The 13,861-nt window shown below is 41.3% G+C and overlaps 1 protein-coding gene across 5 annotated transcripts in view; it reads right to left on the bottom strand.

The window, feature by feature from the left end:
• Positions 1 to 13,202, bottom strand: part of LOC311265849 (forkhead box protein J3-like) — a 68,652-nt gene extending 55,450 nt beyond the window's left edge. For all 5 annotated transcript variants that reach the window (XM_084367895.1, XM_084367897.1, XM_084367899.1 and 2 more), the window contains exon 1: positions 12,937 to 13,202. The gene's annotated coding sequence lies outside the window, so the exon portion shown is untranslated. The remainder of the gene's footprint in view (positions 1 to 12,936) is intronic.
• Between the last annotated feature and the right edge of the window lie 659 nt (positions 13,203 to 13,861).

The following is a 13,861-nucleotide window of genomic DNA, read 5'->3' as shown; positions in this document are numbered from 1 at the left end:
CCAAAGTGGAAATGGCAATTGGATCTGCAGAGTGACTAAAAGCTGGGGAATTGTTTTCACAAGTGCCTGCCAAATGGGGGGAACAGCACGGGAGGAATTCCAACCCTCTAGAGGAGCCGAAAGGCTCGTCCCCTTTCCCTCTCTTTGTAACCCCCCCACACCGTGCTCCCATTCTCTGACTCTCGACGTGCCTCACTCTCCTGTCAAGTCCGTGCCCACCCACCCCCCCAGCGCCTCAGATCCTGCTCAGACAGACACAAACAATGAAAGAACTCAAGAAGCCTCAACATTTTAATTTGGTTGCTATTTTTAGAGCGCTGCTGAACTTAAAAATGTGTCCTCCTGTGTAGGAACTTTTTTTTTTTTCGGTCGTGGGGGCTTTTGCAAATAGTTTGAGCATGATTCAGAAAATAACAAAGACTATCATTCGGTACGCGAGAGAGAACTTACTCACCCATTGTTCTGTACTTCAGTCAGTCACAGAACATTCGTAGATTTGTCACTACTGGACTGAGAATGTCATGTAACTGTTACTCATCGCTGGAGTGAAGATGTTGCATTCAGGCCACACTAATTAATCAAAGTAAATTGCCTTGTTTAGTGCTCGGTGCTTTAGGAAGATAAACGTCTTATACAGTAACCAATGAGTAGTTCTGTGAAAGAGATGGCTACTGAGGTGTCCTATGCAAGTAAACAGTTAACAATGGCTGGATGAATTCAGCCTCCCAAGGATACAGAAATCTACATCTAAGCCTTCATCTGCCATCCCATGCAGTAACCTTCATGTGTCCTTGAACAACAAAGAGTCTATTGGCCCACGCATTTTCCATTCATGCACACTGTATATAATCAAGGTGGGAGAACTTCAATGTGCCTTCCTACCAGCAGGCACACAAACCCCTCCGTCTCTCTTTCCTCCAATCCCCCTGGAGAGCCAGGATGAAGAAGAAGAAGGGAAATGCTCAGCTCCTGCAAAAACCTCGCTTAATTACAAGTAGAAAACACAAATGTTTAGCAGCAGACTCATCAAGCCAAACAAGCCAGGCAGTGGGACTAGGGTAAGCAGAGAGGAGCCGAGAGGAGAGATATGCCCGATGAGGCCTCTTGCACAACACCACCCCCATCTCCTCCTCAAGGCTCTGCCACTGTGGGAGAAGCCATAGCCAAGCCCCCCTCTTCCAAATCCCAGGAAACCATCTTAATTAGTGCACCTTTTTTTTTTTTTTTTTGCTGAAGGGAAGGTAGCATTGCTAGTTGTAGCGGTGGTGGGTAGGTGGGGATGGGGGTGGTGACACACAAGACACAGAACAACAAGTACTTATTTTCCCCTCATTAAAAAGGAGGCTCAAGCTGCAAATCAGCCTGCCACAAGCCCTGACCTGCTGTGCTGCCGTGGCTGTTGTTGTTGAGAAGTTTGGGAGCGTGGGCAGGCTGCACGGCGGCACGGTGTAGCTTTGCACCGCTAGCCTGGTGAAGCGTTGGGATGATGAGTAATAGAAGAGAGCGGAGAGAGAAGAGGAGGGGCATGACTTGGCTGCTGGGGAGAGGGGCCCTGCTGGGCGGGTAGACGCAACCAATTACCTAGTCGACTCAGTCAACCGGTCCCACAGTGACTGGGCTAACCTCAGCACTGTGCCTTTTGTTCCTGATACCTGCTGTGTCTCACATCAGTCTCAGAGGCCTGCATGGTATCAGGGGAGAAAAATGATCACTGCAGAGAAGACAGCTTACAGTACATGTATCTCTGCCTGTCTTTGAGCTATCAGTTTTCCATAGGAATGCATTGTATGCATGGATGCTGAGTACTAAATTCTTAGTTAAAAGATAGTTTATTCATGTCTTTGATAAATCAAATTTACTCAACAGTGCCGGTCTAACAGCCAGTTTTGTGTAAACTCAAACTGTCATTTTCTTTAATCTTTGGCCCATCAGGTAAAAAAGTTTGCCAGATTTCCCAGGGCAAATAAATTGCCAGGTCGGGCTAGTAAATCTAGCAACTCACTTTCCCAATCAGGCAAGTGGTAAAAAAGACTTGAACACATTGTTTTTTCCAGAGGTGATGATGAAAGAAGCTCAGCATTGAGACATCTCACTTCCTTCTCATCTCTGTTGAGAGATACTGATCGAGCAGTCAAGAGAAAATGGCGGCGAAAAGACGTTGATGCGAAAATTTCAATTATCCGGGAAACAAGCTTTTAGTTGGGTGCACACAACTCCAACTGTGTACTGCACAGTTTACAACAAGTTTAACAGTACGGGAGAGAAGGTTAAAGGTAAATGGTTCATTTATTTGTCATTTTACAACACCAGGGTTGAACAACGAAATTGAGTTTTGTCCCTCAATGCTACATAACAGAAAAAAAAACTACTTCATACAATGGCCTGTGGAGGATGAATTGTCGAGTCTCACAGCCGGGGGAATGAAGCTGCTGCGTAGTCTGGTGGTATGGCAGCAGATACTTCTGTATCTCTTGTCAGATGGCAGCAGGGTGAACAGACTGTGGCTGGGGTGTGTGTTGTCTTTTAGCATCCTTTGGGCTCTTTTTAGACGTCTCACTTCACAGATATCACTGATGCTCGGTAAATGGGTACCAGTGATGTTCTGAGCGGTTTTAATGAACACAATTAACTTTAGTTTTTGGCGTTATTTGGTAACCGCTAATAAATAAAACAATTTGAAGAGGGGCAACCAAGAATTGAATCACTATACATTATATTATTATATATTATAAATAAATGATATCATGTTATATTAGACAATTACATCTCTAAAAAGGACATTTTAAAACAGAACCTCATTAAGAATATGAATTATATATTCCTACTCATAAATATAAAATTTGGGCAGCTCCAGTAGCTCAGTTGGTAGAGCATGTGCCCCATATACTGTATAGGCTGTGTCTTCACAGCGGCGCAGGGTGCAAATCCAACCTGTGGCCCTTTGCTGCATATCATCCCCCATTTCCTGTCACTCTTCAGCTGTACTCTCAATAAAGCCACGACAAGGCCAAAAATAAATAAATAAATACATAAATATAAGATTCATTGCATGCTTGGAAATAAAACTGAACAAATACAGTTAATTTCTTGATGGTTCAGAAAATAGTCCCTGAAAGAGGATCAGGAGAGAGAACTAATGGTAATGCAATGATCGGGGACTCATGCACTAACCCGACTAACACAGTTTGTGGACATGCTACCCAAAAGATTTCACTTTTTATCACTGATCAGGAAACATCAAAAACTTCACCAACCGAGCAGATTTCAAAGAGCTGCACTTGAATAGAAAATAAAGGTAAGCAAAGTGGGGATATTTTGGCAGCTGATTATACAAAAAAAAGCGGTGTTTGATTAAATAGCTTGAAAGCTTGTAGTATGAATGTGCACAGGAACATAAATTTTCAGAGATAGACATTTGGCTAACATTAGTATGTATCAAAAGAGGTTCAAAATCTGGCAAAAAGAACATGTGGCATCTCAGATTTTTTATCTTTTACCCGATGAAAAAAGCATGTAAAAAGTTAACTTTGGTAACTTGAAAGTTGAGAGACATTAACTGGCATTTGCAGCAAAAAAAAAAAAAAAAAAAAAAAAAAAAGATTACAAGCACTAATATAAAGAGAAGAGCCAGGATTTGGACGTTTATGAACAAGAAATCTTTCTCCTCCAAAGAATTTAAATACATCACTCTCCGCACTGTGGATGGAGCTTTCATGACTGGGAACATTGTCCCTTTAAAAAGAGTTGAGGGTCTGTGTGTGATTGAATGTATTCACCCATTAGACTTTGTAGCTGTGATGCACTCACTCAGCTGTATGCATCACTAACAGCTAACAGTCCCCCGCTGCTAGCAGGCTTTTAGACTGAGAGAGGCTTTACAGTTCTGCATTTTAATAGAGAACTTTGAATGGAGTGACGGGGGATGGGTGAGAGAAGGGGAGGTGGGGGGGGAGGAAGCCAAAAGAAAGAGGCATCAAAATATTTTCTGAGGAAAATGAAGTAATGACAAAATACCCACCCGGAGCGCGTCGAGCAGAGGGGGTTTCTGGGAAGGACTGCCTTGGCAAGGGTAAGGCTAATGTGTCAAAAGAAAGTCTGTAGGCATACTGAGCGCTGTCATGTCTAGGAGTGTGGGCCATTCAAAGGAAGGAGGAAAAGGTCCAAAAAGCAGTATTGAACATCTTAATTACTTTCTGCTTCAGTGCCAGAAAACATACCCCTGAAAAGGTTCAATTATAAGATATCAAGGCAAATCAGCTGCCCTTATGGTGGCTGCTTGCTCATCTCTCAATGGAGCTGGGTTAAGCAATTATCGTTTGATACTGTCTACTTATTCTCAAAGGAGACCTGGAGAGGCAGCGATGTAATGCACCGTATCAAACTGAGACACGTTTTGTGTCCTTAGTCCTTAAAGCCAGTGGTCAGGCAGACAAATGCTTGAAAGGGAAAAATGAGAGGGGAAGAAAAGAGTAATACAGAGCGAGAGGACCATAATCTAACCATGAGAGAACAACAAGTGAGAACTAAAAACTGATGTCAATTAACTGGCATCTCAAATGAAACAGAACACACTGATTCACACGATTTTTCTCTCCCTGAAAGAAAATCTGATTGAAAGAAGGTAAGAAAATCAGTGGGTACCACTGAATCCCTGAAGGCCTCGGATAAAATATTTAACTCACTATGCCCACACAGAACATAACACCTGAAAACATCTGCCAAGGTAGAGGGAGTTAGCGACCCAGAAGACTTAGCGCCGCCGACTAGGAAGAAGCTATCACAATTCCAGATTCTGACAACGGCGAAGTTAAAAAGGCATATTTTGTCATAAATAAAACATAGGAGTGCAGCATTTCGGCAAACTCCCCCAACGAGCGGTCCCAGGAGAGAGATGGGATGCTGTTTGTGAACTCATGCTTTGCACAGTAAAGGGGGCTACTGTATAGCACTGCGTCACCACGACTCAAAAACTTCATTCCCACATCCAGCGCTATTCAGCAAGGACTAGTCCTCTTTAAAAATTCATTAATTTACAGCAAAAATAGATTAAAGCGCCCAACTGCACCAACCTAAAAAGTTTGGCTTGTGAATAGCATTAATAATGGAAGCGAGCATCCAAAACCTAGAGGCCCTGGCTCCGAGGCATGGCTTAGGTTTTGTTGCGCTTTATAATGGAGGGTAATTTACATTTTTTAGAAGTATTACAGCTTTTTGATGCTTGTTTATAATTACATTGTTTTACATGCAAATTGGCTAACAATTGTTACTCATTAAAACATAACCAGTAGAGAGCAACAACAACGGCAGCTTGTGTAAGACACAGGATTTACATCAGGATCACAACAGAAGCCTTGCACTGAACTTTAGTCGCTGGCAGCACTGCGGCTGAATCAATCCAAATGACAGCCCCTTTATAAGTGATCTTCCCCCATCTTATCTTTTACATCTTTCTTTTTCAAATCACAGCAATGCTTTACTAACAGAATCAAAGAGGATTTTGACTAGATAAAAGGATTTGCTGCATTTGAATTCAAATTATGTGTACTTTCCTGGGGACAAGACAAATATCACAATGACTGGGAGCACTCAGAGAACTTAAAGGTACTTAAAAAGAGAGTGAGTCTGCTCTAATGTGCTGTCAAAATCCTCATATCCCCCGCCTGATGATAGAGGAGTGTGCTATGGTACAGTGTAGGTAAATCAACACCTAAGGAACAGCTGATTTCATATGCTGTTATCATTGCAGGGTCGCTGTAATTGCTTCTAATATCAGGTCATTTCAATGATGATGAAATTACGATCGCTTTGTCTAAATGATGATTTACACAGCTGATTATTAAGATGACCTGAGGCAATTAAAATGATCCGTTGACCTCATACTGTTGTAGTGGCCTGGTAATTACAGAGGCAGATTAGAGACGTCTTTCTCGCATCTTTTCAAAGGTATTGCCGAGCTATCTTCGAGCAAGGCAGCTTCCCCCACAGCTGCTGCGGCGAAATGTTTGTGTTAAAGAGCAGACGACGACTCCCAGGCATCACTCCGTACAGCTGCAGAGAGTGGGTGTTAGTGTATGCTAAAAGCATAATCTTACTAATCTGAGGTTTTTCCTTAAGTAAACAGATCTTTTCAAGGTTAAATACAAAGTCTGTATAAAAAGGTGAGCCTATAGCCTATAGTCTGTTTACAGGGATCAACACTGTGGCTAAGACGGACAAACATTTTCCACAGCGCACTTCAAAGAGATCGGCGTGTACTTCTGAGCTGTAAAAAACAGAATTCTGAATGATACATGCTTACGATAATCATGCCGGGTTTGTCAATAAATGCGCTTCTATGTTGAAACCAGGCAAACACAGGAAGCCGGGACTGAGATTTGACTGTTTAAACACATTTACATGTTTCAAAAATGTAAAAGAAAAATACATATAAACTGTATTTTAAAGAACTGCATGTTTTGCTGTTTTGTTTACAAAGAAATTGCTGTTTAACAAAACACATTTTTGTCATAATTTGAGAAAAATTCAGTATCCAATCTTCATCATGTTTTAATTGGGTGGTAAATCACTCTTGGCAGAGAGACACTGGGAAGAAAGACTGGCTGCACAAGTGACAGGAAAAGAAGATATTACAAGTTAAAATGAAGATGTGGAGGGACAACCAAGTCTTGACAGTCATGACAGTAATTTAATTTTTTATTTAATCATTTTGTTTAGCGCTTGTTAAGTTGACCTTATCGAGCAGCTTCAGCTAGTTCTTTTTACCAGAGTCTCCTGTGGTAATTCAGTCGCTGCACATCTCTCTGACCATTCCTGCCGAGTTTCTGTGGACTCCTTCACAGTGCTGTTTTGCAGTGAGGAGAACATGATATGTGGTGAAACGCTGCTGGCGCGACTACTATTTTCTTTGATGAACGAGTCATTTAAGTTCTAACCTTTATCTGAATTGTTTACTGTATTATTTTTACATTACTATGTTGTTTCACGTTATGTTGAACACTCATATTAGTTTTGTAGCGTTTCAGACAGTAACGTTTATTGTTAAACTGTAAAATGTCCTGTATCCACTACATATCTTTGTCATTGTGTTTCATAACCATATTAATTAAATGATTAATAACTGGATTTTAGGCATCATTGGAAAAAATCAGCCCCAAAAATGAGGCGTTGGTCAGGCTCTAATCCTGATCTTCATTTCAAGATAAATGTGTGGTCAGATCAATAATAAGACCGTTGTGGTTCTATAACCTGACTGACTTAATTACATACTCTGATCCGTTTATGTATAAATATATGCGGCACAAGCACATTTAATTGCTGAATGCTAACATGAAAATGGACAGATTTTACTAGTCCAGTTCTGCCAAAAGAAAAAGGGATGTTCCCTTAGTGGCACTGCTGGCAGAAGGGATGTTTGACAGTTGTACAGTTACTGGATTCATCATGAGGGAGGGTCTTCAAACCTTCACACCCAGTCCTGGTGTTGATGCCATTCCCAAGACATGGTAGGGCAGTTATGGCTCAGGTTGGTGAATCCATCGTTGTAAAGTCAGCTAGAAGTCAGCTTTAGAAAACATGACTAGTGACCACCAGGCTGCTTCCAATACTCCAAATCCAGACATTCAGAGGTGAAAGCACCAACAAATACACCTGTTTGGGATCAGACTGACATGAATAGCTCAGAAAGCAATAGGTGCCTGTGCATGAACAAGCAGAAGAGATTATGACAATCCAGAACACTGGAGTCAAAGATATGTCGAAGAACCACAAAAGAAGAATAAGGGTCGAGGAAGAATAGAAGAATAAAGTCCTGAGAGGAGTTCACATTGATGCCGGACATCAGGTTCATTTCAGGAACCTCAACTTAACAAGGCGGAGGTTTTTCTGGTCAAACCTCAACAGAGATGAGACCACATATGCCATTGTCAGCAATGAAAGGCAGCTGAACCTGAAGTGAGAGCATTAATGTCAACTAGGCAATTAGAGCTTTAAGTGTGAGATAGGGACCAGGCCCTTGACTGATCCGAATGCCTACGACTTCTGAAAGGAGAACCATAAAATGGATTGCAAAGTTCTCTGAACCGAGATTATCAAAAGCAGATGACCTCTACTCCTCAGGACATCTCAGCTATACCTGAAGACCAGATGACAGGTCAGTGTGTGACCTGTGACCGACAGTGATACTGCTGCTGAAGTTCCTGTCAGACAGTCTGACCTCGCCCTTGAAACCATGACACAGACAACACACTCAGGGCACTGGTGATCAGACCTCACACACACACTGTGGCCAATGCATAAACACAGGTCAGATCGAGATTTGGTCACCAAGTTAACCTAGTACAGAGGCTGATATTAACCATGCCCAGACAGGATGTTGGTCGGGACAAGTGTTAAAGCTGTTTGGAGGTTAATGTCTCAGGCTTTTGCTGCTTAAATTCTTAAGTCAGATAACCTCCCAACCTACCTCGTGTAAAGATACTTTCTATTCTTTTTCCATTTTCTTCTCTTTCTGTACTTCACTAGGTGTTGGGATCTTGTGGGGTGTAAAACAGAAGCTGCACTTTTATGTCTGAACCCAGTCAAATCTGAGAGAGTAGTAACCGAGCCTGACCCGAACTTGGATTTCAGTTATTTACGTTTCTGCTGTCACGCCTTTACTACCATGATTACAGCTTCTCTGTTTTCGCTTACCACATATATTTACAGCGTGGATGACCGTGGAAATGCATTGTTCGATGCACATACATACATATTTCAAAAAATGTATACTATCGCTGTCAATTGATTTGACCGAACCCGACCCGAAAATCAGTTTTAAACTTTTGTCCAAACCAAGCCTAGGTTCAGGTCTAGTATCCGTGCTCTAGTGTACAAGACACCCTGTTTCTATTAGCTGAATTTGGAATTTGAGTGTTGCTTTCACATGACTTCATCCATATGTGATACTCTTGAGGTTTATGTGTTTTATATTTTAACCTTACCATATCTGTCAGCTTGTGATGTTTCCTCGAGTTCATAGGCCGCAGTCGGAGGTCAAATTGAATAAAATTCGGTGGGAGTGGGTGTAACAGAGGGAAATGAATCCCAAATTATATTTCATATGTGTGAATTCTATTTTATTATTTAATAATTTTGTTTAGTATTTGTGAATCTCATCTCATTAAGGAAGCTGAGCTATTTTTATTCAGATAAGTTTTCTGCGGTAATTTAGTCACTGCACATCTCCCGTAACGAATCTGTGTGTTTTATTCCTTAAAAGCCGAACCAGACTGCAAATTAGCCATGGCTAGAAGCTCCATGTACATTGCATCGGGTGCATTTTAATTAGATGTAACAATGCCTACATATATTGCCTCTGTCAGATGAACTGATAAATAAATAAATAATCTGCTGAGTTTCCATAGCTCCGCTCACAGAACTGATTTGCATTGATGAGGGCAAGTTGTGTGGCAAAACACCACTGGAACTACTTCACTACTTCAAACTAATCATTCAACCTTTAAAGCATACAGTGTACTGTTCATGCTGCTCTGCTGTTTGTTTTATTTTGACTGCTATATTCTTTGTATTTCTGATGCTTCCATTTTACCTTTTAAATTCATCGAGTACCATTCCTCGCATGCCTAATATCACGTGACTTCCGAAGCCCTTTGGAGATTTTTGCAGCCATTTGTTTGTGTAAAGTCTGTTATTTTGTACATATTGGTCCAGATGTGCAGCGATCGACCTGGACGCCTAAGCCTATGTTTAGTCTATGTTTTCTAAAGTTTTCATTTTTTAATTCTACTCTTTTTGAGAGTGTTAATGTTTTTTTTTATATTGATTTAATGACAAATATGAGGAACACACTGTGCAATCATTGGCTAAGCGATATTCATTTTAATGTCACAGTTATGTAGTCTTGTGTTTCGTGAGACAGGAGGGTCCAGATCTGCAGTGACCATCCTCGAGACAATGTGTGTGTTATATTGACTGCTTGCAGAAAGAGAAACGGTGGAAATCATTCCGCTGAGTTCTTCTCACTAGTGCCTAACTAACATCCGTTACACCGGCATATGGAGATCATCTTTATCAAACAAACTGAAACGCATGTAGTGTATCCACAAATAGCCCTTAATTCAACTTTCAAAAAGTCATTACTACACTCGTGTCTTAGCATTGCATTTGCTGACATTGACGATAATTACGACGACCTTTCCGATGATAAAACACAAATCAGTAAAACATTATGAGGGTTCCTTCTCTTCACGTTTCATGCGATTCCGCATAACGTTTTAATGAGGCATTTAGGGGTCTATGAGTGATCTACTGAGAAAGTCTACAATAGCAATCAGCAGTGAGTGTGGCAGCTGTTCAGCAATTAAAAAGCCAAATTACCCTCAATCAACACCATTTACAAGCGCAAGTAAATCTCAGAGCAAATAATGATGAGAGAAATCTGTTCAGACAGCTCTCATCTTGATAGGAATTAGAGGCGCATCCAAATCAGGAGCAGGGTACTCTCTCAAACGCTTTCTCAGTCTGTCGCCCACAAACACACACACACACCTCCCCTTGTCTGTGTGTTTTTGGAAAGATGAAATTGTAGTAGGGGCTGGCTCTCCACACTGCAGCATGATTAAAGATAATGACTCCTGCCATAAGATGGTCACCGATCATGGTAAGTTTATGGTCTCTTTATGGAAAGAGATGGTCCGTCTGAGGCAGCTTATGGAACAGAAATTCATAGCGGGTGAGCAGAATTGCACCATCAACAAACTCAGCTAACTGGAAAACTCCAAATAATAGATAACATAAGAAAATGACCTGCATGTACTGTTGAAATAATAGTGTCAGTTGAGGCAAGTTACAATATCTTCTGCCTGCATCAGTTAAACCGTTGAGATGTTTCACCAACTAAAAGTTAATGTTGAGTAGTTCAGTAAATTATGTCAACTTTCAACAAAATTGTAACTCCAGCTTCTACAGGGTGAATCTGATTTAGTAAGTTGAGCCCTTATTCTTAGAGCCCGAATGATATATTGGTTGGCTGATATTTGCCTGACAGATATATCGGTATCGGCGCATATAATGTTTGATTTGTGCCAATATGACTTGCATATTCTAACCCGGGGCCGCTGCAGCAAGTCCCAGCCTCTATACATGGGGCACACCCTCGGCCAACAGCTACCAGGGTGCCCCAAAAACATTTTTTTTTTTTTTTTACAGAAAAGATGCTTGAGGTAATTTATAATAATTAAATTCCCAGTGAAGTTTACTGTTTCAGCGCACTAAGGTCATTTTGGACAAGTGTTTAATAACCTCAGTTGAGGGATAATTACCAAAAAAGTGCATTCTATCATAGATTCTGTGTATATAAGAACATCACTGATGCATCAATATCAGAATTTTATCTTTATCTCCGATTTTCGCTGTTGGCATCGGCCCAAAAAGTCAAATAATGGTCGAGCTCTACATATACTAAATCGTTTACATATTGTCCTAAACTAGACACGAGGAGCCACTGAAAGCCACTGACACATGGACACTGGAGCCACTGACACATCCATTAAAACAGTGGTTATCAAAGTGTGGTCTGGGGACCCCCAGGGGTCCTTGAGGGGGTTCCAGGGGGTCCCCAGCAAAAAGGGCAATATTTCCACTATAATTCAATCCATAATTAACACTATGTCACACTGTGTGACTATAAATGGTTTTCATTAGGGATGGACCAATTATCGGCCTGGTTGATTATTGGGGCCGATATTCAACATTTTTCCACCTCCACAAATAAATGTAGAGTAGAGGGAGTATTAAATAGCAAAAATTGGATTGGAAATTTCTTGAGTAAATTGTACTTCAGTTTATTTCATCACTGGTTGTTCTAAATTTTGACACAAAGACTTTCAGTTTTACTGTAAATGAATATCAGTCCCAAATATCAGTTTTCAGTCCCCTTGATTTCTAATAATCGGCATCAGAGTCAGCCTTGCAAAAGCCATATCGGTCAACCCCTAGTTGTCATACACTTTCTTTCATAAAACATCTAAAAGCTGAATTCTTATTAGGCAGGGGGACACATTTTTATCAAATGGGGGTTCGTGGTCTAATTCGTGTTAGTTTAGGAGTCCTTGAGGTGGAAAAGTTTGCGAAACACTGCGACATGAAGCAATATGGCATTATTACATGCATGCAAACATACTGTACATCCATACAGCGCGTGGCCACAGGAATCCTGCAAAAAGCTGTACATGCATGCACACAAATGCTACACAAGTAAAGAAAAAATAAATCAGCCATAAACACCTATGAATACATGCCAGGCTGTTAAAGGCACATTGATGTGTATTCATACACTGATATATATATATATTTTCGACTGTAAAACAAAGTTAGTGCATCTTATGAATTCAGTGTCCTGACTTGTCCCTCCTGTTACTACTTCTCCTTAAATATGAAGTTACCTTCAACAAAAATGTCTTAAAACTTGGTAGTAAAGAATATTTCACCTCTCCGTATAATAACGCTGGTACAAACAGGGACACATCAGTGTGGAGCTCGGTCTGGTTGCTCGGTCAGGCTTTCAGCTCCCAGTTATCACTTCCAAAGTGTTCTCAGCTGTGCAAGGCACCGTCTTCTCTTCATGCGTACTTGCGCGTTCACCTTTCAGATAACTGTTTTTAATGAACACTACTTCCTTTAAGAGCCCGTTTCCCAGCAGCCTTCAGACTATTACTGCAAAGTTAACACAAGTTGACTTTATCTGACGGACATTCGGGATAAAGGCAAACGCTTCGGTGTCTGCATGCATGCGTATTGTGACAGGCAGCGAACTTGTCATAGCCTGCCATTAACTATCCTCAAACCGCTGGCGTTCGCCAACACTTCCTCCCCGGTGCAGCATTATTTGTCACAAACCTTCATGACTGGCATTCAAAAAATTCTTCTGCACACACTCACCGTCGTAGGTGACTATGAACCGGCTCAATTTTTTTTCTTGTACTCTTGCTTCAGAAGCTCCAGACGCCGATTCTGCACTTGAAAAATCCCCCTCGAAGACAAAAGCTCCAGCGGTGCCTGGACGCTGTCACTCGGGCTGCACGCACGGTGCTCTGCGGCCGTCACACTGACCGCGGCTGTGGTCAGTCGACAGTCATGACAGGCGGACTCGACCCGCTATTCGCATTTGCGCTCGGCAACACGAAGATCCCGGGTCTGTGTGCTCCGCTCGGCTGCTACACCACCGGAACTACTTCCAACGCCAGCCGGAGCACGTTGAAGATGAATTCATGCACCACAATGGGAAAAATGAAATCACAACCCTTTAACTAGTTCCCAATTTCAATATTAATGAGAGTCTACTGAGGCATCACACAAGCCTACCTTAATTATGTATACCACTGACATATAATAATAATAATAATAATAATAATAATAATAATAAACAATAATAATAATAATGATTATAACTAATGATAATTATATGATGTACCCTAATTATAAGAATAATTATTAAGACAAATCATTCAAACTTGGCAGGGATTTTTTGAAAACAAATAACATTTTTCAATAATGATATTCAAACAACACTGCTCCAAGTGCCACACAACATTTGCTGCAACATACTGGCGTTCAGTGGCACCTACAGTATTATACCTCAGCACATTGAGGGCTCGGTTGTGTGCTACTTCTCTGCTATGGTTGAGGTGTTCCTCAGTTCAGCTGCATGCCTCTAATTTGTTGATTAAATGCAGGGAGAAGCTTGATGTGAAGCACAGCGCACCCACCTTGGACAGGACATCAGTCAGAGCTCCTTGCCGAGGAGCCAGAGTGCATCGATTTGTTTATCGTACTTTGCTGCATGTGCTCACACGCTCTCATGGAT

This window comes from Pagrus pagrus (genome assembly GCF_965226575.1).
Source record: "Pagrus pagrus genome assembly, chromosome: 11".
NCBI lineage: Eukaryota > Metazoa > Chordata > Actinopteri > Spariformes > Sparidae > Pagrus > Pagrus pagrus.
This window is presented reverse-complemented; position numbering and strand designations above follow the sequence as displayed.